The sequence below is a fragment of the Suncus etruscus genome, chromosome 3, assembly GCF_024139225.1.
Source record: "Suncus etruscus isolate mSunEtr1 chromosome 3, mSunEtr1.pri.cur, whole genome shotgun sequence".
NCBI classification, from domain to species: Eukaryota; Metazoa; Chordata; class Mammalia; order Eulipotyphla; family Soricidae; genus Suncus; species Suncus etruscus.
In genome coordinates this window covers 124,638,571-124,665,469 of record NC_064850.1, presented here as the reverse complement: position 1 = coordinate 124,665,469, position 26,899 = coordinate 124,638,571, and the positions used below count along the sequence as shown (strand labels likewise).

Sequence of the window (26,899 nt, the reverse complement as noted above, 5' to 3'; positions counted from 1 at the left end):
ACAATTATGTTTATAATCAAATTGTATATATAATGATATTAAAATAAAAAATGTAATTGCAATTTGATTTTATCCTATGTACTAAAGTTTAAAATCTTCTAAGACTAGAATTTTTCTAAATGTCACTTTCTAAAATAGTCAACTTAAGCAAACTATAAACAAACATGAATGCAACACACATATGTATGTAAAGAAGCAGTATATGCGATTACATACAGTAGATACAATCGCACTTTGGGTAGACATATTTATGTTAAATATAATTTTGATCACTCACTGCCCAAATCCTATATTTTAACAGGAAAAGTAGGGTGTCATCTTACACACCAGAGAATACAGTAATAATCTGCCACACTTTACATATTTTATTGTATAATCAGTAATATGCAAGGTGTATATATTTTAGCATTATTAAGCATTTTTAAGATTCAACAGATAATTTGACAGGCAAATTAAGAAAAACTTAGTAACTATAGTTGATCTGTATTGAAAATTGTTATAATTAAGTACATTATTTTTACCTAACTTTTGTCTTTATATGTGCAAATATATAAAATAAGAGACATCTATTCACAATTTTGTAAAAGTTCCTTTTCATCATTCTAATTAATGCAATTTATAACTCTGAATATCTATGTTAGCATATTTGCAGTCCCATAATACTTTTCTTCTAAATTTTTAAGAAAAAGATGCAAAATCACTTTTTGTAGACAGATATATATTTTATTTTCTAATGGGACATTTTTGGTATTTTTGACCTAAGCAATGTTCACTGCTGTCAAAGCTTATAAAGCGGTGTTTGCCATTACTGAACAGTTCTGTTTGCAATCTCTAAATTGAAGACAGAATCCTTGGTTTTCACTAAACTGTCTTTATGACATCATATGAATGTCAACTGGTTTGCTATTTCTAAATATTGTGGTCATTTCATAAATTTTTATCTCAGTCATCCTCCTGGTATGCTCCCTTTATATCAACACCCTATCTATTCCGAAAGTAAATATGCACCCATTTAAGTGCAAAATTTGTTTCTGTAGAATCGTAGAGGGAAAAAAGAAACTGAAGGACTTTGAGGTTAATTTCCTATAAATTTCTATTGTACAGAAAATTGAAAGTTAGCTCTCAGCTAATGAACATTAACCAAGAAACCCTTGTTACCCTCAAGCCAACTGACGCAACTGATGTGCAGACTACAGAACACCTTGGTACTCCTTGGTGATAACTGTGACCAACCCGACACAGACAAGATTCATATACTCCAGAATCAACAGAATCTATTTCTGCCTTGACCTACTTGATTCTGCTTCTTTCAACTGTTAATAGTTGCCCATTCTAAAATGCGATCATTCCACAATTATTACATGGCATCAGAGAGTCTATACATTTTTAGGGTTGATTTTCATTTTCTCTGCACAATTTCATGAATACTTATCTAGATTATTTTATTTATTGATAGTTTTAAATGGATGACAATTTTGTGGAGTTGTAATTATCCACCTATTTAAGTGTTTGAGGCAATTCTACTTAACATCTAATGGGAATTTCTGGGGTCGAGGCATTCATATGTGATTATTTTTCATGTATTTTTATTATTAATTGAGTGTACAATGACCAATTGATCAATGATTGACCCCAATCTTAGGTCTTACAAGAAGCTGTTAGCAGTCCCCTGTAGTTATATTGCCTTATGTTCATTCTCACACACTGTTCTTGAATTATCTCATTTATCTATGACCTTTCCACTTTTATGTGGTATTTTAACACTATTTTTATCATTCTCAGGTATTTGTAGTGGTAATTCATTCTGGCTTTAATTTTACTTTATGCAAGGGCTAATGATGATGAACATATTATCATGTGGTTCTATATCATAGTCACCTAATCGCTAAAGTAGCAAATAGTCTTCTGCTAGCTTTTGCCTTCCTCGCTCAGTTCCTCCATCCCTTTGTCCCTCCATCCATTTGGCCCTCCATCCCTCTGTCCCTCCCCCGTCCCTCCCTCCCACACTCCTGCCCTCCATTCTTCCTTTATTCCTTCCCTTCTTCCTTTCCTTCCTTCCATTTCTCCCTCCCTTCCTTCCTTCTTTTCCTCCCTCTATCCTTCCTCCTTTTCTTTTCCTCCCTCCCTTCCTCCTTTCTTCTTTCTTCAGGTTGGACCATGCAAGTGTCCTGCCTACTGTAATTTTAATCATATTTTCCTTTTAGTTTTGAAAGTCATTTTATTCTATCAAGCATTTCCAAACTTTATAGGCTGATAGTCACTATGCACAATTACAAAAGAATCTATCAGTACCCACCACCCCCATAAACTTTCTTTTTTATGCAAACACATAGAAAAGGGCCTACATTTCCCAGTTGTACCCAGAGAGAGCTCCTGGAGTTGTTTCAACATTCACTAGGGGAGATAGAATTACTGCTCACTTTTGGCAACAAGGTTAGATGCAAATCCATCGAAGAATGCACAACATGTAGACATTTCGACCCAGTCTATTCTTTCTTTTTTTTTATTTTTAGCATGTGTGTATCGCACACCACAGTGCTCCGGGGCCTCTACCTTTCTCTGTGCACAGTAATCACTTCTGACAAGCACGGAGCACCGTTCAGGGTTATGAGGATCCAACCAGGGTCAGCTGTGTGCAAGACACCTAGGTACCCAACTAGATATATTATGATTTTGAAACCAAATAACTACTTATCATTTATTTGTTTGTTTGTTTATTTCAGGTTTGGTTAGGTCTACCATAACATCTTTATGATAATATTTTTAGTGCCAAGTGTTAGATCTATAATATAGCTCTAAACATGATTTCTCAGATGAATTTCAGAAGTTTTATAGTTTTGCATTTCACTTATGAGCCGAATCCCATTTCTTCAAAATTTTGTAAAGATGGAATTTTCAAATTGATTTTGCCTAAAGAAGACAATTTGTTTCTGGATCATTTGGTGAGGCTTATCTTTTCTCCACTGAGGTGTCTCTGCATTCTTAATACTATTCAACATTTTTGGGTGAGTTTTCTTCACCCATCGGTCCATCCTGCTTTTGATCAATATCCTTTTTACTGTAATCATGTAGTAACTGTTAGCATGAAATGTAAGATTTACTATCACTTCATTCCTTATGATCAAAGTTGCTTTAGCTATTCTAAAATTATTTAGTAATTGTAATGTCAGGGTTTAATTCCAGAGCTCAGAGAAGTCTATATCCCATTATACTATTAGATGGACAGACACATTCTAACAGCTTTATTGATGGTATATTTTAGATTTTATATACAGACAATTCTGTTCTCAGCAAATACAATTTCATTCATTTATTTTCAATATCTATAGACTCCATATTCTAGTCTTACTCCAGGGACAGAAAATGCTACCATTTTTTTTCAATTTTTACCATTTTGTATGTTTTGGGGGACTGGCTTTGATCTAATTTATGGGCATTTAAAAAATAATAAGTAAGTGAAAATGTTACTTTATTTTTGATGAAGTAGTATATGCCAGAATTTTTGGATGAATTAGAAATTCAATTAGAAATTTTTGGCTGAATTCCTGATTCATATACTTGATGTTCTCATTGAATTTATGGCACTTCTATTATATATTGAGAGTGAAGTTCTGAATCCCCAACTGTACATGCAGATTTGTCTATATTTCCTTTTAATTATGTTATTATGATGATGATGATGGCTGTTTGTGCTGTTTTGTTTATTAAACATCCCTAGTAAATCATACCTAAATCAATGTGCCATAGTCCTCATGATTTTCAATGCTTTTTGTTTTGATGTTTATTTTTTTGCTATCTTTGAAAATTTCAGCATATTAAAGATTATTTAAAATTTTCTAAGCTTCAATAATTTTCCACTGGTTTGTATTAAATAAATCACGTAAGTCTTTATTCCTCCCACTTATTAAGTTATTCACAGTATAAAATAAAGTTTATTCCTTTGAATCTTACTTTTAAGTTTAAGAACATGAAATCTATGACTTAGCAATTATTTCATTTTAAAGCATAACAAAAATAAATGCAACACATAATTTTTTAACTATTATTGTTCACTTCTGAAGTATTCCAGGATTTTTCAAGAATGACAAAAATCTGCTAAAACTTTTTGACATTTAATTTTAATCTAGTTCCGACACATACTGAATATATCTTTAAAGAGTTGAAAGGAAACTACAAAAGATGAAATCCAATAGGGAATTTCCATTTCTTTCTGCTTTAAATTCTGTAGATATAAAAAGGAATTTTGTAGACATAAAAGAAATGCTTAGCTTTAACATTTTAGGACTTGGTACACTGTATTTTACTCGTAAGTGAAGCAAAACATGTTCTAATCACATAGAGCTTTTAAAGTTTTATTAATTTGCTTTTGTTTTTTTGTTTTGGAGCCACACCTTAAGTTGCTCAGGACTTTCTTCTGACTCTGCACCCAGGGATTACTCCTGACTGTTCTCAGGGGATTGTGTGCTGAGAGGAAGAAGACTCAGATTAGCTGCATGCAAAGCAAGTGTCCTACCCATTGTATTATGTCTCCTACTGCCATTCTGAAAATTCTTGGTCGAACTAGTCAAGGATTAATACTATTTGGGTATTGCAGTCCAAGGGATAACCCTGCCCCCTGTCCTGTGATGCTCTGGGGCTTCCAGGGCTACAACTAGCCAAACTCACGAATCCTGTTAGTGGGATTGGGCTGGGATTACCCACATACAAATTATGCACCTTAACCACTGTTTTATTTCTACACACCATTTTGCCTTAGATAAGATTTTAGAATAGTGCCAGGAAAAATACTATACTGTTAGTCAGAGTAAGAGGATTTATGAGAATAAATACCTCTGTTGTAAAATCAGTAAACATGCTTTTATGATCCCATTCTCAAGCTCAATAAAATACCAGAAAACTGTAAATAACAGAAGACAAGACATTTTGAAATTTTATATATAATGTATGGGTGCGGTTGAAGTATATCAAAAACTTTTCTGGAGCTTAATTTTTAGAGAGGAGATAAGAGCCATACTTAGAAAATCAATACAAATCTTAGTCAAAGACAAAAGAAGGAAAGCAAGTTTATAATTAATATATGGGGTTTCAGTCTTTCTAATACTGGTTTACTTATTGAAGTACAATGATACCACTTACATTTTTATTATGAGGTACTAACGCATCATAAACAGTGTTTGACTTTTGAATGTACTATCCCTTACTTTAAAATAATGTCACGAATCGTAAATGGAGATTTCATATTATAAATGTACTACACAGAGCATTCTGACAAAGATTATAATAAATCCTCCCTCACATTTTACTATGATGTATCACATATAACACTGAGAAATGGAACCACATATACAAGAGACAAATAAAATACTTTTGTAATGTGCTGCTTTTATCATCTCTTGTTACATCAAGATATATGTTTCCTTTCGAGAATCAAACTTAAAAGGAGTTCAATTATTGCCTCTACTTTGTACTTTGTATACTTTAAGAAACAAAATTCACCTTCCTTCAATTTTCAAGAAAAATATATTTAAAATATGTGAAACTTATAAAATAAGTTATATCTAATATACCATAATTTTATCAAATGTAAAAGTCTCAATGCTAAAACCATAAGATAACTATGTTTGAAAAACAAACTTATGTGCTTGCTTCGGCAGCACATATACTAAAATTGGAACTACACAGAGATTAGCATGGCCCTTGCACAAGGATGACACACAAATTCGTGAAGCATTCCATATTTTTATAGGTCTAATTAAAATGCTTCATTAAAAAAAAGAGAAACAAATTCATGGACTTAAAATTATGGAAATAGATTTTATACAAATTTAGAAGTTACAATTCACATTACTTATACAAAGTATAATTTTATGCATATGAAAATATTTTATATGTGTATATCTTATATCCATAATGTGTATATATTTATATCCATAAATCCTAACCAGATTAAAACATTTAACTGACAATATTTAGTACTTTAATATTATAGTTTTTGCTACATGTTTGGCCAATTCTGCTTATGGATATTATATATATTATTGATGTTAATTCTAAAAATGTAATTGATTGCTAAAAATTAAAAAATTTCTGTATAAGAATTAAAATATAAAGCTAAATTAAATTTGTAATAATTCACAACTAATAATTTTAAAGCTTTTTGGAATATTATTTGTTGATTAGGTAACCTCTGAGTATAGAAGTTATAAAGAATATGATGATTGCTTTATTAATATTTTTTAAATTATGTTCAAAATCTATCCACTATTATTACATTATTTTGCAAAATTATATTTTTGTATTACTAAGAAATATAAGTTTAAAATTCAAATAAGATCATTTTAATCCTTATGCCATAAAGAAAATATTGGTTCCAGTTGTTAAAAGTTTACTTTTAAAGTGAATACCAGTAATATATTATTAACAATGGATGAGTATTTGGTATTTTTTATCCATTCCATATAAATTTTGAAATAAAGATTTCATACATTTCAAACAACAAAATATATAAGATAAAATAACAAAAAGTATTGAAACAAAAATATATAAATTTACTGTTGAGATAAAACATCTTGAACTATTAGTCAGAACTGATATTATATCAAAAACATTTGAATAAATTTAGATATGAATTGATAATGTTTATTAAATTCATTACAGTTCAAAGGCCAAGAAACTATTCTTGTCTAAAACATACATTTGAATCTTCTCAGCCAATGAAATTATTTACTGCCCAACTTAAAAATTGAACAATGTCATTTGTTTCTCTTTTTTTTTTAATAAATTTTTTATTTTGAATTATGAGAACAAAAGATGCAAAGAAAGAGGATAAGGTAAAGTTACAGTGGAAGGACAATCACCCATAGCATAATTATCAGAAGAAGTCCCCTTGCTGATATCTTAACTTTGAACTTTCACCAAAGAAAGTTAAGATAAATAAAACAGAATCCATGTGCAATTACTTTGTCCCTCAAGTTCCCAGATTGTAGCACATTATAATATTTCTTAACAGCACACAAGGCAATCTAAAGCCATCAAACTTACGTAACTCCTTAAACATTAGAGGCATAGTATTTTTTACATTTCCATGTACATGCATATTAGCTTAAGTTAACCTCAAATTTTAAGTGTGTGCGTTTTAAGGATTAGAGTCAAAGGAGCACAGTAAAAACGGTGTTAGAGTGGCAATTGTTGTTTGCATAGGCCCACCAAAATATGAGGGACATGGAAAGGAATAACCTTGGCCTAAATACAAAGAGATCCTACCCCTGAAGTTTCCTGGCATAAGACCAGCTCTAGGCCTCAGGCAAGTTATCGTTCGATCCAAGACATTGTCCGTAGTGCCAACACACATATCACACAGTCTCTGTTGTTGGTCTCATGTTTCTATATTAAAGATTCTGGAATCTGCATGTCCTACATTGAAGTCATGATGTGGAGTGCCTTCTTGTTTCACCTCACCATGAAAGGGCAATGCAGGAAGCCCTGTCCTGTGAGCAGGTTGTTGTTGTTAAGTCTTCTCAGTGTTAAGGGAAGTCTCTTTTGAGCAGGATGATGTCTGAGCAGTGGTAGGGTCTTCCGTGGTAGAGGATTGCTTCCAGGTGATGTTATAGACAAACCTCACCATTAAGGGGCAATACAGCAAGCCCTGTCCAGTAAGCAGGTCATTGTTCTTGTTGTCTTCTCAGTGTTAAGGGGTGTCTCTTTTGAGTAGATCAATGTCAGAGCAGCTGTAGGGTCGTCCCTGGTACAGGAATGCCTCCGGGTGATGTTATATACAACCTTGGATGTTTTGTAAATGTCTTCTGTAGATCAAGGGGTAAATGGAGAATGCCCATTCTTCTGAGGTCTGTGCCAGGTCTTTATGTCAATGTTCAGGGTGTAAGGTCTCATTGCACTACAAGATTTGTGTGTTCCCATTTCTATTAGATAAAAACTTACTGGTATGTATAGTATTTTCCCATGTTAGTGTGCCTACGCAAACAAATATAAAGCCACGTGGTGCTATCAGATATATGGGGGCGTAAGAACATTTCCAACAAGACCCATGACTTGGTTCAAACATAAGTATTAAACTGAGGGATTCTTTCACACCAAATTCCATATTGAGCAGTTCACAAAGAGAAGATAAAAAACATGGGGGGGGGATCATCACTGTATAAGAAAGTATTTAGCAAAAGTTATAGCCGTCAAAGAAAACACCCATAAAATGTTGAAAAGATATGTGTCCTTTTTATGCCTTTTTAAAATAGTTGGGTGGGTGTTAACTCTAGGGCACCACTTTGGTCTGTGACTTAGGACTCAACAGTACTTAAGTTAGAAAGGGTAAATAGGGGCCGGGCGGTGGCGCAAAGAGGTAAGGTGCCTGCCTTGCCTGCGCTAGCCTTGGACGGACCGCGGTTCGATCCCCCGGCGTCCCATATGGTCCCCCAAGCCAGGAGCGACTTCTGAGCGCATAGCCAGGAGTAACCCCTGAGCGTCACAGGGTGTGGCCCAAAAACCAAAAAAAAAAAAAAAAAAAGAAAGGGTAAATAAGGAGTAATGATGATAGGAGTTAAAGAAGTTAAAGAGAAATATGAACTTATGAAGGGTTATGCAAAAGGGCAGAGTACAAAATGGACATTCTGCATACATAAAAACATAATTCAATGATAGTGAGTACTATTAATGTTTCTTGTGAGAGTACTATTAATGTTTCTTGTGAGAGTACTATTAATGTTTCTTGTGCGCGCGGGGGCAATAGCACCCGCCCGATTTTGAAAATGTAGACTGGACAGAGATTACCAGTGACAGCCAAACCTCCTCCTGCTAGACTCCCGACTCCCAGGAAGGAGAGATCCTTCAAGAAGCTGGGAGACCAGAAGTTCAGAGCCCCTCCCAGACCCTCCCTAAGGAGCTGCATGGATAGTGGGGGAAGGCCTAGGGTACCTTCAAGCTCCACCAAGGGACCCAACTCACCGGCTTGCCCAGGCGTGTGGCCCGGGGAAGCCCTGGAGATGTGGAGCAAGGCGGTAGAGGGGTGCTGGGGTTACCCAAGTCCCGCACCCCCACTAAGCCTAGCCAAGCAGGCCTCAGGCATGGCGGGGGCCTGCCAAACCTCCTCCTGCTAGACTCCCGGCTCCCAGGAAGCTTGTTTCTCTTTTTTCATAGATAGGAAGGTAGATGTATGACTAGATGGACAAGTGGATGGATGGATGGATGGATGAATGAATGGATGGATGGATTAGTGGGTGGATGTATGGATGAGAGATAGATTAGTGGGTGGGTGGATGGATGGACAGTTGGATGGAAAGAAAGGTAGATATGAGATATTTTAGACTTTCTCTGAAAAGCTATTTGATTCCTTACCTTATGCAAGATAAGTTATATACTTCTTCCATACTATGTCAGTCTGCTATGCTGAGGGATTTTTTTCAGATCAACAGTCACATAATATCCCTGCTTGACCAAAAGCCCAAATGAACTTTAAGGAGATCTCTGCTTACAATATCATCTCCATCTCCATCTGCCACTTCACTAAGTTCTCTTACTACCATCCAAGTTTTCCTATTTCAAAAGAAAAAATGAACACTTGTCTTACTCCTCTCACTGGCCCTTCATCTTGTCCTCAGGTTTGTTGTTTTAAACTTGCATTCTTTATGCAGTCAAGTTTCCCACATTTGGGAAAATCGCAGGGGTCAGCACACCCGGAGTGCAATGGGTGAGCCTCGCCCTGGGGAAACCACCTTCGTGATCATGGTATCTCCCCTGCCAGGTAAGTATTAAACTTGCATTCTTTAATGCAAAATAGAGCAATGGTTGGGAGACCTGCACCTTTCCCCTCTTGACAAAACATTTTTGTGTGTATTGAGTGTCTGGGCAAACAGTGGAAACAAAAGGCTCACAGGGTCACAAGTGCACTATTTTCACCATGACAACCCAGTTCTACTTCTTGTTGGGATCGTTTTCAACATTCCTTCATCAATATAGATAGAACTTGACTTATTCTTTCAAAAGCAAAAGGCATTACACCACTTGGGCATCTGCCTATAATTACATTCACATCTTTTTTTTTGTCTGTGATTTTTCTGTAGTTTGAAAAATGACATACCTAGTGTATTTTGTTTGGTTTTCTTTGTTTGAATGTTTGCTTTTTTTTAAGTTGCTGAACTCCAAGTTCTATGGCTTTTTGTGTGACATTAATTTGGAGTGAAATTAAGTCATGATTACTTCAAATATTACTGTTGTTTCTCTCTTTTACTTCTGCTATTGCTAACACCCATATGTCATACCTTTTTGTATTTTGAATATTCTATTCCAATTTTTGTCTTGTTGCTTTCCATATGGGAATTTATTGTCCACATTCCTCATAATCAGAGTTAATTTTGAGTTATTTTGAAATAACTCAGTTATTTTAAATAATGGATCAAAGTCATTTCTCATTTCCATTCCACTGTTTTTGATTTCCTGCATTTCATTTTTTTCTTATGAGAATAAAGTTTTATTTTAACAAGATACTCATTTCTCTGCTCAGAGTATCCATCTGTTCTGGCATGTTTTGTACTTTGTTTTTGATGAGAAAACTCAGCATATTTATCATAGTTATTTTAAATTGCCAGTCTGATATTTCCAACATTTCTTTCCATATCTGATTCTGGTTTTGACACTTGCTCTGTTTTTTTCAAACTGTCTTTTTCATCTTTCAATATGGCATGCAATTTGTTGTTGAAAGCTGGACTTCACTTAGACTCAGATATTTGTTAATTTATTTAAGCCTTTTCTATAAATAGGTACTATTGAGTTAAAAAAAGACAAATTTACATTTTAGAATTGAACGTTTCTTCATTTCTTCATCTTCAATTTCTCTAACATGCTAATTTTTCATTTCTATCCATTCATGGTTTCTGAGAACATCAATACAGGGTTTTAGTGAACCCATGTTTGCACATATGTATTGGAATATCAGTAATATATAATAGTATATTTGACTATTGCTCATCTTCTTTTGCCTAGTAAATGACATGACCATACATAAAAGTTTCTTTTTTGACTTTCCTGACACACATAAAAATCAGATAAATTTTACACACATTTACATTTAATACACATTTTCGTACATTAAGTTATATATACAAATTTCCCTCATTATTAAATCATCATGGCAAATACTGAAAACAAGTATCTAGTTATAATTTGAACATCATTTAAAGTTGTAAAAAATAGCCAAACAGAATAAGAAGAGGTTTATTTGTGAGAAGATAACCTTTAAGTTAGGAAGTTATTTTGACTAGCTCAGAGACTAAAACATTCTTTAGAGAGGGAGAACATGGATTTGGTTTTCTGATGAGTAAAGTTTGTGCTACATAAGAATTTGAACATACAGGGGTCGGAGAGCTAGCACATAGGTAGGGTGTTTGCCTTGCATGCAGAAGAATGGGGTTTGAATCCTGGCATCCCATATGGACCCCTGAGCCTGCCAAAAGCTATTTCTGAGTGTAGAGCCAGGAGTAATCCCTGAGCGCTGCCGGATGTGACCCAAAAACAAAAAAAATAAAAAAGAAAAAGAAAAAAAGAAAAGAATTTGAACACACTAAATTTTTCCATGAAAGGTCATATCTATATGTTATATGTGCAGATAAATTATGAGCATGCACAGTTGAGACACTAAGAACCAAGACCAAAAAGTCGTATGAACATTGAGTAGAAATAAAAAGTGATCAGACTTAAACACCAAATTCAAAGCCAACTACAACAGAATCAATACTCAATCTACAACAAGCTAGACACAGAAGGGACCACTTACACTAGCAGCCCAGGGGGCAAAGGAGGGGCAATATGGGATGCATGCTGGGAACAGGGGTGGAGGGAGGACAACATTGGTGGTGGGAATGCCTCTGATACAATGTCACTATGTACTTAAATACTACTTTGAATGATCTGTAATCCACTTTGGTCAAAATAAAAATTATTTTAAGAAAAGAAAGAATAAAATAATGTAAAGTAAAAAAATAAAAAGAATGAACACAGTATTACACAGATAGAAAGGATTAAAAAGAGTGTGAGGGAGGGAGCCAGGGCCCAATTTTTACTAAGTAGTTCTATTCAACCAGTTATCTAGGATTTTTACCAGGGCAACAATATTTCTTGGTGTCATCGAAGAGGAAAAAATGTTCTGAAAAGTTATCACAGCTTGAAAAATTTAAGCTTTACACTGTGTTTTGTGATTTCCTAATTCTAGAAAGTTCATCTTATTTCTGGTAAGAGAGAAAAGCATGAAGAAGTATTATTTGGGGTATTAGGTTAGTATTTTATTTAATATTAAAAATAATTTATTTAATATTATAAAATATCAACATACTTTATCCTATGTCTGATAAAATAACAGCTCTTCTCCAAGAATTTGTCTCAAAGGAATTTTAGAATAAGTTAAAGAGGCAATATGACATGACAAAACATAATGTTGAAAAACAGCTGGTAAATAAAATAAAGCATTACACATAGTAATAGAGCTCCCAGGAATGTTATTCTACCTTTCAGAATGTCAACATTCGATATTGATAATAAAATGTTATTATCAATATAAATATCAGCTATTGATAATAAATAGTAGTCAATGACATCTGTGGTTTCTTAGCCTTAAATTTTAATTTATTACAACTAATAAATAAGACATATTTAGTAATTATAGCTTGTTCCTACCTTCTCTGTTTATGAATTTCCATGATACAATTTTTAGTTTACTCATTTATTGCCTATCATTTAACATTTTTATTAATAAATTAGATGAAAGTAATTGAATTAGTATAATAGAAGAAATATTATCATTGGTAGATAAGTGAAAAATTCCCATATTGAATAAGTTGTATCAACCAGAAATTAATTTTTTCTTAATATGTGATTTTTGAGAATAACTATTTCTGTTTTTTTAATCAAGGAACTCTTCCTTTTATAATATACTTCTCCAACCTAGATATTTTCAACTTATTTCCCTACTAATATCACTGAGATGAAATATTCTTGAATAAATCTCTACAATAATATGAAAATAAGATAATAAAAGTTAAAAGTAGTAAATGGACATATATTTTCTGGTTCACCATCTTTTTCTAGTGTGGTAACAGATAATATTCTCTCAATAATCTTGTATGTTAAACTTTTTGCTTAAATACCAGCAGGCTTCTGGCTATGTCCTTGATATTCCATATCCAGTCTCCAATGATTAGGAAAATATTTCTTCTAGTTTGAAGAGAAATTCTTTAGTTTCTATAAAGACAGGCCTAAGAATGTGATCAGATACGCACAGCCCCTTACACCATTGGCATCTAGGTTAGAGGTGGTTTATGGGTTGACTAAAGGTACCAAATTATTGAAGATCAGCATTATGGCTGTCTCAAATCTTAACTTCTTTTGTTATTTATTTCTCATGAGCCATCTCAGTTTTTCCTCAAATGAAAGAAACACAATGTGCTTTTCAAATAGATCATTTTAATGACTCACTTGTACCTAAAATGCTCTGTAACTACTTGTTTGTAATGGTCAAAATGCATTTGTTGGCTTATTCTGAAAAGTTACCTCAACTTTTTATCCTTGATAATAAAGGGTCTATGACCCCAATTAGTCAGAAAAATCATCTTAGTCTATTTTCATAGTTATTAATTCTTAATTAGAGTCTACCAAGGCCAGACTTTATGTTAGATATTCTGCACACATTATTAAACTTAATCTTCATTTTGTATAGTGAGTATTATGCCCAATTACACATGAAGAAAGAATTAGAGGTTACAAAAGTTAAGATATGTGTATAAGGTCATAAATGTAGCAAAAATTATAAAAATAGGATTCACTATGTCTATGCAATTGGGATTAACAGTTTTTCTACATTTTTTCCCAACAGGGAGTATTTTTTTTTCTTGTCTAGAAATAACCCACTAGAATTTACTCTGCTTTGATTATACTTCAGAAAACTTTATTATTCTGATTCAATTTTCGTTTATAGTGCCATAATATTGCTATGAAAGTTTACTGTAAATTTATCCACATATATTACTAAAATATAATAATTTGCTTGAAAAGACGATTGTATGGCAATAGTATATATATATATTTAATATTTTCTCTTCTAAATCATTTTGATGAAAAGAAAATATCACTTTAAGAATAATAATTTAGGGCCCGGAGAGATAGCACAGCGGCGTTTGCCTTGCAAGCAGCCAATCCAGGACCAAAGGTGGTTGGTTCGAATCCCGGTGTCCCATATGGTCCCCCGTGCCTGCCAGGAGCTATTTCTGAGCAGACAGCCAGGAGTAACCCCTGAGCAGCGCCGGGAGTGGCCCAAAAACCAAAAAAAAAAAAAAAAGAAGAAGAATTTAGCAGCATGCATACTGTTAAATTTATTTGATATTTGATGCATACGTGATATTGTTATCTAAAAAAATTATATTTGAAAATCTAGTAATTCTACTTTGAAAATAAAAATAAATCACTTTTCGGCCTTTTGGCTAAGATCAAGTGTAGTATCTGTTCTTATCAGTTTAATATCTGATACGTCGTCTATCTGACAATGATATATTAAATAGATTCTTGGCACTAGGAACTAGAATAGGAGCTTGCTCCATATATTCCACACATCAATCTGGTATTGCAGTACCTAAAGGAATGGTGCACCAAAAGGAAGAAAAAAAAGAAAGAAAAACAATGCAGTACTAAATAATGCAGTATTAAAATACTCCTTGAAATTATTTCTTATTACCAATCAACGCTTGTAGGGCAAGTATTTTGCAACTTTAGTGAGGTAAATTTAGTATATCAAAATATAATTAAAATATAAATTACAATGCCTTAAACACACGAAGATATTTTTTCCAGTGAATACTCAGAATTTTTGTTAATACATTAGAACTTAGTAAAAAAAAATAAAAGAACTTAGTAGAAATAGGCTTAAGAATACTCAATATATACAAATGGTGCCCTTCGCTCATTCCTTGATGCAATTGTATAATACTAAAATTATTTTATATGTAAATTCCTTCTATGACTAGTTGTAAGTATATTTTAAGGTAATAAAGCATAAGGACAGGAATTACTTGAAAGTAATATTCCCAGGTAAATTGTATACTCATGTTAAGAAATAGTTTATATATGTTAATATCTTTGATATATTATAATCAATAAGATGAGCTAGTACAAAGATATTTCAGTACATATATGTGTATATACATATATATATATATATTTCAAAGGAAATAGTACTGCACAGTTGATATATACTCTTTCAGAATAGGTCTTGCATTCATATTCAGGCACTCATATGTATTCAACAATAGCTTCTAACACTTATATGCAAAGATTTCAAGCATAGGCCTATCTTAAAGAACAAAAGCTTGCCAGACCCAATCCAAGGAGCAGTTGTTGAGCTTCTTGACTTCCACTATAATAGAAGGATTTCTTGTCAAGCTGTGCTTTGTTCAATTTATAAGCAACATTCCCTTTGAGTACTAAATGAGCCACTTCCGTGCTCAGCAACGTTAAAACACAGATCCCACATCAGAGGTGGAAGGGTTATCTGAAATACTTTCAGAAACAATCACTTAAATTCATCATTTTAAGTAAGTTGGCACTTGGGAATCTACAGACAACTCTTGGGGAACTAAAGTGAAAAGCCACTTGACTCTTAGAGGAGTTTCTCAACTGAAAATCTCAAAGCAATGGGAGGAATGCTCTTTTCCAGATAACAGAGAAGGATAATCTCAAGTGAAGAGGAACAGGTCAGGCTCTTAATATTCTGTAGCACACTTCAGACCTTAGTTACAAAGTTAGTGCAGGGAATATTCAATTGTATGGAATGTTTTAGTTTAGAGTAGGGAAAATAGTATGGAAGGACGGGCCAATGAAAGTGCAATAAAAAATTATCCTTCTCATTAAAATATGAATGTGGGCCGAAGTCCATTTAAGCTCACTTCCTGTTGTTCTCATGGCCCAACTAGATTAGTACACACCACAATGCACAGTTAGATATTGAGGCAAACATAAAAGAACTAGGAAAAAATATCAGGAAAAACTACAGTTCCAGTTTTGACATTATTTTTTGTTTGCCTGTTTATCTTTTTGGGCATGAAACTCAGACTTTCTAATGATTTACAGAATAGAGGGTCAAAGAGACAGTACAGTGAGTTTGCATGCAGTCACACAGAGTTCAATCCCAACCTCCACATAAAGTTCTCTGAGCACCACCAGGAGTGATTCTTGATTGCAGAGCCAGGAACAAACTCTGAACACAGTTGGGCATGACCCCAAATCAAATACAGATAAAGTAACATTCAAAATTAAGTTTAAAAGTATATAAAAGCAAAGATAAGTGGTTATAGTCCCTCTTTTATTTTACAAATAATCTACACTCTGATTTAAAGTCTTGACCAAGTTTTCATTTCAGTGCAGAAATGTAAGTAGCCACTGAGGCTGTTCAATAGTGACTCCATTCATATGCACATTTTCTAAGTGCCCTAGTTATTAATTGTTCATTTTCTAAAGCAATCAGAAAATAGTTTATGAATAGTATATGATATGTTGCTAATGTATATTGTATACAGCAAAGTTCTAAACCCCTATTGAGCTAAGAAGATGAATCATTAGGAGATTTTGGTATCACTAGTAAATGTATATGTGACTTATCTTCTGACACAGTAGTTTTATGACATGTCATGGGGGTCATATAATGTGACACATTTTAAATCATGCTCTAAATCCTGAAGCCCATCAACATAGGGAGTATAAAATTCTTCATATATATATATATATATATATATATATATCACAACATAATGAAGGTTTAAAACTAATTCCAATTTTCTTAAAGTAATCACAAAATATTTTGATTTGAAACCACAAATACTATTTATGTTTCTATTTGGAATGTTCCCTTGACTCTGATGAGCTGTACATTTTTTCCACCTCAACTTGCAAGGATTCAGACAAGCATCTACAAATAAAATAATTTCTATTTTTTTTCTTTTTTTTGTTTTTGGGTCACACCTGGTGCCGCTCAGGGGTTATACCTGGCTCTGCACTCAGAAATCACTCCTGGCAGGCACAGGGGACCATATGGGATGCCAGGAATCAAATCGGGATCCATCCGGGGTTGGATTTGTGTAAGGCAAACACCCTACTGCTGTGCTATTTCTCCGGCCCCAATTCATTTTTTTTATAACTTTACTCACTGTAATAGTAAGTTTTTGCTGAATCATATAAATACAAAAGTACTAAGGATTTAATATATGAGTAACTTTTGTGAAGTTATAGTTCTTAAATCATCTTCTTGGAAAACTGAAACTATGAGTTATTGATATAGCATTTAAATTAAAGCATAGACACAAATTCTTATTATTTATATTTCTGTGATCCTTTAACAGAGCAATTAACCTAAAAACTTGAGTGTATATGAAAGTGAGTTTGTATATAGTAGATTTCTACCTAAGTAGAACTTTTTGTTAATTATTTTAGGAAAAAAATCAGGTGATAATAGCAATGAGCTAGCTAATAACATGGAAAGTTTGAAGCTATGGTATGCACTATGTATTACTTCTTAAAAATGGGATAACTGCCTCCGTGGAATTAAGATTCTTAGGCTGTTTTCTCATTCCTCTTACTATGGTGATGGCTTATGGTATCTGAGGCTGCCCATTGGGGCCTGGACTTTCTGCATTTGTTGCCACAAAAGCATCAATGGCTCTTCCCGATATTCTGCAGTTGTATAGTGAGACCCAAGTTCAATCTGGAGCCCTCAAGAGCCCTCTTTGAGCTTTCGTTGCTGTAATCACTCTGAAAACTTCTGTTCATTGGGTCTTGCTGAAAGCAAATCCCAAATCCCAATAGGTAGCCTGAGAACAGAAAAGAATAGAAAAATCAGGAGAATAGAGAAATTAGTGGAGTTAAATGTTTTTATGGCAATTCAGTCAGTGAATCAGATGATTTGGCCATTTTTATCTAATTTTTTAAACATCCAATGTGGCTAATGTATGCACAGACACCTCCTTTAGATTTTATGAGAAAAGTTGCTGCATGTGTTTTCCATCACTTAATTTTTTTTTTTTGGGCCACACCCTGTGACGCTCAGGAGTTACTCCTGGCTATGCGCTCAGAAGTTGCTCCTGGCTTCTTGGGGGACCATATGGGGCGCCGGGGGATCGAACCGCGGTCCGTCCTAGGCTAGCGCAGGCAAGGCAGGCACCTTACCTCCAGCGCCACCGCCCGGCCCCTCCATCACTTAATTTTTAATGTAATTGAAAATGATAATTTTGTAATATGACTGAATTCTGATTAGAAGGAAAACTAAATTTCCACCAATAATATCTATTTTGCAATGTATAGTTTAGTGAAAATGCATTGCATGTGGACTACCCATACTTCCTAAAATAAAAATTCTTATTTGCTATATTGTAAAATCATAATTTGCTGATTTTGGTGTATATTTTACTTGATATATACATAACAATGCTAGACCTTGAAATCTAGATAAATATACTGATTGAGTTCAACAGAGATATACTTTACAAAAAAATTACTTAAAAGCACATACTAATAAATGTATTACTTTAATTTAAATAGGTATTATCTAATATTTTAGAGATAGTTATATTCTAGTAATATTGCTCATAATGAGATAAAAATAGTATTGACATAAAAATATTGTTACTATCAGTAACCATATAACATATACACATAGTATATTGCTTATATTAGTAGCCATATGATAAATATAATTATTATGTTGTGGATCACAGATATATATCGTAAAATATATTGAGATGCAAGCTTCTATTTACTCATATTCTCTTGATGACTTTACTTTAAGAAGCTCGTCTTTGATTTCTAAACTTAGGAGCAGAAATATGTTCTAATGAATGGGGGAAATGCTACCAGTGTCGTGTTTCCTTACAATGCCTTTGTTCTTCAGAGTTTATAATAACCAATGAGTTGACTGAATGACTTCACTTTTAAGAATACCATCACATTCTTCACTTGGAGAAATACTTTTTCTGAAGAAAATCTTTGAGAGAGCAAATAGGAAACACATGTCCAAGAAGAAGTACATGATGATTCCTCATAAAAACTTCTGCTGTTGGAATGTCCCACACAGTGAGAAGAACACTAGTCTCACAGCCATCTCATTTACTGATGGACTGTGTTTTAATGCTAAGGAATTAGGATAAGAAGGAATTAGAATTGTATACCCAAATTACTGAACTATATTAGCTAAGTTCACAGGCTTATGTGATGAGATAAACTAAAATTACCATATCACTGAATAAATTTTATTAGCAATCTATACTGTGATTTAACCCTCTGTTCTCTCTTTCTCTGACTTGGTAGCCTGTAGGGAGATTGTTCAAAGGATGTGACAGTTGGGACCACCTTAGTTTATGGGATGTCTTTATTACGAATGCTGCAACACCAGAATGGATGCCTTATGTGAGACCAATGAAGTGGAGCCACATAATGTGGCACAAAGTCAGATTAAGGGTCTCCAGGGATGGTTCAGGGGCAAAAGGCATCTCTACCCTGGATGTAAAAGAACCTGAGTTCAACTCTTTCCAGAAGAGAAGGCATGCTAGAGAAGGAAAAAAATGTTCAAATCACTTTCCTTGTACAGACTGATGTGCCTTGAGAGAGAGACAGGGTTGTTCTAAATATAACAGACTCCAGTGCCTAGATATGGCTCACAGTGGAAGTGAGAATTGGGACCTCAAACTCAAATAGATGCTGCAACACTATAAGATCCAAAAAAAAAAAAAAAAATTAGAGACTCTAAGAACAGTGCCTGGGACAAAATAGGTTCTGCTGTGCTGAGTTCCTGCCTGGAGCCATCCAGGGGTCTCAAACTCGTGGCCCGCGGGCCATTTCTGGCCCTACGTACAACATTTTGTGGCCCTGCCCTAGAGGAATCTTTTATTGTTTTGTTTTGTTTTAGTTGTTTGGGTCACATCCCCCAATGTTCAAGGCTTACTCCTGACTTTGCACTCAAGGATCACCCCGACTTTGCCTCCTGCGGGCCCGCAGGTAAATTGATTTTGAGACAGATCAGACAGCTTGGGCACCATTGTTCACCCTAAAGACTGTTATCTCTGAGCTACTGATGGAGCCACTCTAAGTCTACAACAGGAACAACAGATATGCAAATGAACCCCATACTGTTTTAGAAAGACACAGCTGTGTCTCTATGCTCAAGACTCAGGTACGTTCTAGGCACTGTTTGGATAATAAGGACAATGTTTAGCATTGTCCACTGGGCCATGTTCTACAATAGGTATTTCCTGGAAAACTTTTGTGACAAAAATTCTTCTTCCTCCATCCCCACATGCCCTTTGCACCTCTCTCATACAAGCCTCCTAGTGTGGCTCTTCTCTGAGGCTCTGTATAGTAGGCCTGCCGTAGGTTACATAGCTACAGTTTTCCAGGCACTTGAAATAGATTAAGGATATAACTCTTAAAGAATCCTTAAACATTGAGATTATGTTCTTTTTACTTTCAGAGTTGAATAAAAATATTGGAACCTAGAATTCTTGTAAATTTTGCTTAGTCAGTAGGTTTAGTCTATCCAGTTTATAACAGCAAAGTGATTGCTGTGCACTTGACATTGGAACTCACTCAATTTACAGGAACATGAATTTAGGGTTATTTCTAGAGAAGAAATACTTGATCTGGTGGGGGGAAAAGTCCCATCCTAAACTCCATTTCCTCTTTCCATTTGACTTTAAAGACAATGAAAATAGGTTACTTTTATTATATGTGACCAATAGCTAATATTAGATATATTTGAAAGGTCTAGGCTTTTAGTTTCAAAAATAACATGGAACAAAACATATTTTTACCCCAGTTTTGATGATACAGCATTTATTATTGCCAATAAAATGAGAGTCTAAATTTTTCTATTCTAATTTTATAACAACACTGTGATTGTATTAATATTTTAGTAAAAATCGACTTTGCACATTATCTTTATTCGTGCTAACTTGGTTCCTCATAATTAATTTGAAAATAAATAATACACAATTTAAAATATGGAGGACAGTCTTCTGAAGGCTGAATATATTTGCCTATAAATGAAAGATCATGTTATTTTCAGAACATTTATTTCTTTTTCTTCTTTAGCAAACTTATTTGTTCAAAATTATGACCTTACCACTTTGTAATCTTTGTGTCACATTGAAGAGAATATGAAGGGGTATTCTTTTTTCCAGCTTAAAGATCTTTCAGCTTAAAGATCAAAGAAGCTCATATTCATGTATCAGAATCCATATTCATGGCAATTATTCAAATTTGTAAATGAAATGGTCCTTACCTAAGAAGTAGGAACATTATGAAACTGCCATTCTTGGCTTTTATATTCTTATTTTCCTAAAGAGAATAGAAAAGAAAAGATATGGAAAATAAATCGAAAGTCAAATTTACAAGTCTACAAATTTTTCTGAAGATAACATATCAAAAATAACTATTAACCACCTTCAGAAAATACATTTTAGTCTTACTATCTGAACAAATTGTGTTGTGCTAAGAAAATTTTTCACAGAAGTAAAAAACTTAAAGATAGAAACATATATCTTGATAGGGCCCAGATTCTCTCCGAATTCTCTGAGTGGCATTTTTATCCAACTTATCAAACAGTAGCATTGCCGATTACTGCTGGGGCCAGAAGGTGATGACAATGCACTAAGATCTGTAGTTTGCAAAGGCAGGTAATAGTACAAAGTAGTCCTCTTGGGAGAGTGTTTCCAAGTGCCAATGGCATTTAAAAGGGAAGGGAGAGATTGGTTTAAATTTCATGGAAAAAGCCATATTTCAGTTAAGTCTGTTTTTTTTTTTGTTTTGTTCTATTCTGTTTTTGGTTTGGGGGCACATCTAGAGTGCTCAATGGTTACTCCTGGCTCTTCTCTTAGAAATTACTACTGGCAGTCTCTGGGGACCACATGGGATGCTAGGGATGAAACCCGGATTGGCAGTGTGCAAGGCAAACACCCTACCCACTGTGCTCTGGCCCCTCAATTAAACCTTGATTTCCACTTCTGCCTCATATTGAGGTGCTCAAGGTAAAAGCACTCTTAGCTAAGTTCCCTGGTAATTTTGTAATGGTCAGTGAATAATAACCAAAATGTTTGGAGATTCTCATCAATCTTTGGGATCAATATTTTTCTTCAAGTTCTAAGGTTCCTTGAGTTATGCCTGAACATAATCCTTCCTACTTGCCTGTAACATTATACTTTGATCTCTGTATCCTAAAAGGAATTATTTGCCTTCAGGGCCTCTGCACCTTTAACATATGGCTGTGCTTGGCTAAGGATTGTGTGCATTTGTGTATGTGCTTGTGTGAATGTGTATGCTTGTCTGTCTGTTGAAGTCTCTGTCTCTATTATACTTTGGTATCTGTATCCTAAAAGAAAGTATTTGTATTCAGGGCCACTACACCTTTAAATATATGACTGTGTATGACTAAGGATTGTGTGTGTGTTTGTGTGTGTGTGTGTTCTTGGCATGTGTGCATGTGTGTTTTTCTGTTGAAGTCTCTGTCTCTATTTCCATAATACCTCTCTTTGTATAATCTATGCTAAGTTGCTGCATTTCCAGGTTTTTTGGAAATCATCTAGACATTAAAAACTCCAATATGTTGCCTGTTGGTTAACATTTACTCATAAATATACTCTCAGTATTAAAGAGACTGCTCAAAACTGATATACACAAATCTAAACTTACATTTTAATGAAACCTAACTTCTCTCACATTTTCCCATAACAGTTAATAAAACCTATGTATTTATTTGCTTAGCTTCAAATAACATAACCACTTATTCTCTTCAATATTCACATCAAAAACCAAATTGCTTAGCAACTTCTTGCAGCATGACTTGAAAAATATATTCTAGTGTGCCAGTGCCAATGGTCCACCCTCTCTTTGATAACTCTGCCTGAATTTTCCACAGCTATATGCAGCAAATGTAATACTTTGGGAGTTAATGTCTTGTTTATTAATTGTTGTATGGATTGATTGTTGTATGGAACTGTTGTATGTATGGAATATTGTTGTATGGAACTGATGGATCCTCCTGCAGATAATCATTTCATTGGACAGATACAAATACAATTCTAAGCAAACAAACAAAAAGAAACTAGCAAAAGATTCTGGATAATAAAAATATTGGGGGGGGGATTCAGAGAATGGACACAAGGAGAGAGAAAGTGGCATCAGGTGATTTTCTAAGATCTAGTATCTCAGACCAGCTCACATAGTTCTTGGATTCTAATTTAAGGAGCATGTAAAATAGTAAAGGGATGAGAATGGCAGAGGGTAGGCAAGCTTTTGAGAAGGAAAGAGCAAGAAAAAGGCAGACTCAAACTTGCACAGACCTCTAGCTGACATAGAACAGGTATTCAGGGGTAAATTGAGATGAATTTTAAAATACTTAAACTGTCATTATTGAAAAGTAAGAGAATCCAATAAAGAGAATGTCCCGGTAAAATGAACTTATCAAGTCTTCAATCACATAAATTACACTTACAACTGTTAGCATGAAAATTGTATCACTTTCAGGGCAAAACTCTTCTATATACAAAGAATTATTAAAATGTTGTCAAAGGAAAAGAGGAGTGAGTAGTCTCCTTCTTAGGGTGAAGGTTTCTTAGCACTACCTTGGGCAACTATTCCAGATTGGGGAATGAAGTGAAGGAACCCATGTTCCTTTCATGTGTTGCTGTCCCACTGAATATGAGCCAATCACACATACTTGATTGTCTTGGTTGGAAGATATTGGAATCTGTTCAACAACAGACTCCACAGCAACAGAGCTGCTAGGATTGACTCGGTACATGTGAACAGTGGCCAGGGATGAAATTCATGATCTCATGCTTACAAGGAAGCACCAATGGCCTCTGAGTCACCCCCTTGGCACAATGGATGAAAGGATCACTAAAAGAAAGGGAACCATAAAAAATGTTTTATTATTATATAATATTATTTATTATATAAATTATATAATATCATGCTACATTATATTACATTACATGACATGACACCATATCATATTATGTCATAACAAATATCACATTATATTATATATTATAATATTATTAAATAATTATAAGGAACTACATAGAAATTATAAAACTATGAAATTAAGATCCCAAGTTAAAGACAAAACTCTCTAGGGAGATGGAGTGAGAGAGAGAAAGTTGAAAAATTTCTTGTATGTGGAACATAAAAAAGACACATAAGGAAATTAAAAATGACTAAAGTCAATAGAACCTGAAAATTGTTCAACAGATTAGATGACCATGATGAAGGTTAGTGGGGAGCATGAATGTGACATAGGTTGGGGGGAGTCCAAGTCAATTGTAGACAGAAGGGCACACTGAAGTGGAGGGTGTGGTGCTGGAGGGATGCATGCATGAAACCCTACTATTAGACCATTAGGAGTCATGGTTACTAAAATTTAAAAAAAAATCCTTTTATTAGAACATTATAAGTAACAATTCCAAAATTAAAATTTAAAAAAAGCTTTTATTAGAACTTTATAAGTAAATGATTCCTAAGTTAAAAATAAAAAGGGAAGAAAATACTCAATTTGAATACAAGGTAATGAAAATTGTCCAAGAGGGAGACCAATTAGACAGTTTAAAAGATGCATGGAACTAACATTGGTAAGTGCAATTCCAGAGCAAAATACTGTAAAAAAGTTATTTTTAAAAATATATAAACAGTGCTTGCTTTGGTAGCACATATACTAAAGTTGGAATGATACAGAGATTAGCATGGCCCCTGAGCAAGGATGACACACAAATTCATGAAGCATTCCATATTAAAATTATATATATATATATAAGTATATCTATATATGTATATAGTTTTGAGCAAAATAAATCATCTTTAAATGATGGGATGTCTCATTCACATGAATTCATGAACTGCAGGAAATTCTAAATGTTGAAATTAGAAGAAAATTTCTCCTGGACACAAATTAATACAACTATAGTATGTTGGAAATATCATGGATTTCCTGCAATACTGGTATTGTAATGTCTGTAAGACCAAAGAAATCCTGGTAGATGCAGAACAAAATGGCATTGTCTGAGAAATTATATATATACATATATATAAATCAGATTTTATATATATATATATATACATATGTATATATAAATCAGCTTTTCAGACTTTCCATGATTTTCTGAGCAAAGATTCCAAGTAAGATTTCAAGAAAAGGCCTTGCAATGACATGTGTATAAGGAAGAAGAGACCTAAAAATCAGGCACCCACATCTGGGCTGGAGAGAAGTAACAAGGGATAAGCCTCTTGCTTTGCATTTGACCCTGAGTCCCTCCCCACAACCAAAAATAATGCCCTGAGCATTTTAAAGGCCAAGGGTAAGCCTTAAACACTTCTGGGTTTGGCCCAAATCCCATGCAACTCCCAGAGAGAAAAAAAAAATTTAAAACTGCTTTTAAGTACTAGCATAAAGTCCAAATAGACAGAAGTCTAATGAGAACTAAGAACTAAGAGTAAATTTAAGCTCTATCTGGAGGAGAGACACAGAGAGAATCCAGTTAGATATTTTGGAGTAAAAGTATCTTCGAGGGGAGTAAGTAGTTCTACTGATGTGTTTACTGTAGGTTCTGGAATTGACAACCTCCTTTCTTCAGAAATGTGGAGCTAGTCACTGCTAGGACATCAAATGTAGGGTGTCTTTCGGGGCTTAAGAAATCTTCTTTGGGTCACAAATTGGGAAACAGATGGACAAATACTGAAGAGATGGATGAAAGTAGCCAATGTAAATTTAGTCTGCAGCACAGAGGGAAGGTCTGAACCTGGAATGATGTTGAATGGCAGCAGATGGCTATATAGGAATGATGTTGGATGGCATTTCTCTTACAGACGATTCAGAAATGAAACGGTCTATATGTGAAAGGACCAGGTGAAGGCAGGTGCCTAAAGCAGGCTGGAGGGATGCATACTTCTATGTTGTGTACATCTGAGGCTTATTCCAAAGATTAAGAAATTCAAAGAAAGGTTGAAATGGGACTTAGATTCATAGGTAGGATAATAGTGTTGTTGTTATTGTTGTTTTTTCTAGTTAGACTAAATGTTGGATGCTGAAGCAAAATGACTGTTGAAGTTATGTAGAATTACTTCAAAAAATCAATAGTAGACATCTGGAGAGATAGCACAACCAGTAGGGCATTTGCCTTGCATGAGGCTGACCTAGGGTCAATCCCCAACATCCCATATGGTCTCCTAAGCCTGCTAGGAGTGATTTCTGAGTACAGAGCCAAGAGTAAGCTCTGAGTGCCACTGAATGTGGCCCTCAAAACAACAAAACACAAAACCAAAATTATTTATAGTATTCTGCATATTTTATTGGAAAGAATGAGACTACAGTAGTACTTAGAAAGTTAACGTCTTGTTTCAATCTTTGAATCACACCCTGCAGTGCTAGGCAGTTAATACTGGCATGTACAGCAATGCCTGACTCACTAGTATTTAAACAGTTTTGGTATAAAATTGTTATCAGAAAAGAAAGACAATATTTACTCTAACTTATCACTTAGAATACTTTTAAAAATTATAAACATAATACAAAAGATAATAATGCCTAAGAATATATATGTATACAAAATATATTTGGAGATAAAATCATAAGAGTGGGACAAAAATATAACACCATTTTTTAAATAATATTCTTACTTAAGAACCATGATTACAAACATGATTGTAGTTGGGTTTCAGTCATAAAAAGAACACACCCCTTCACCAGTGCATCATTTCTTCACCAATGCCTGTATTCTAAGAGACATTCTACTTCTCTTACTCATTAACATTGTCATGGTAGTTGTTAGTGTAGTTATTTCTCTAACTGCACTCATCACTTTTTGTGGTGAGTTTCATA

General features: G+C 34.1%; 3 non-coding genes and 1 pseudogene across 3 annotated transcripts; 3 read left to right on the top strand and 1 right to left on the bottom strand.

Annotated features, from left to right (window-relative positions):
* Nucleotides 1-5,638: 5,638 nt before the first annotated feature.
* On the top strand, nucleotides 5,639-5,742 carry LOC126004662 (U6 spliceosomal RNA). Its single transcript, XR_007493928.1, has one exon. It is a non-coding gene; the product is annotated as a U6 spliceosomal RNA (small nuclear RNA).
* A 3,873-nt stretch (nucleotides 5,743-9,615) lies between these two features.
* On the bottom strand, nucleotides 9,616-9,759 carry LOC126005336 (uncharacterized; annotated as a pseudogene).
* Nucleotides 9,760-14,454: 4,695 nt separating this feature from the next.
* LOC126005406 (U2 spliceosomal RNA) lies at nucleotides 14,455-14,645 on the top strand. Its single transcript, XR_007494509.1, has one exon. It is a non-coding gene; the product is annotated as a U2 spliceosomal RNA (small nuclear RNA).
* A 10,070-nt stretch (nucleotides 14,646-24,715) lies between these two features.
* On the top strand, nucleotides 24,716-24,819 carry LOC126004767 (U6 spliceosomal RNA). The gene has a single exon (XR_007494023.1). It is a non-coding gene; the product is annotated as a U6 spliceosomal RNA (small nuclear RNA).
* Nucleotides 24,820-26,899: the final 2,080 nt, after the last annotated feature.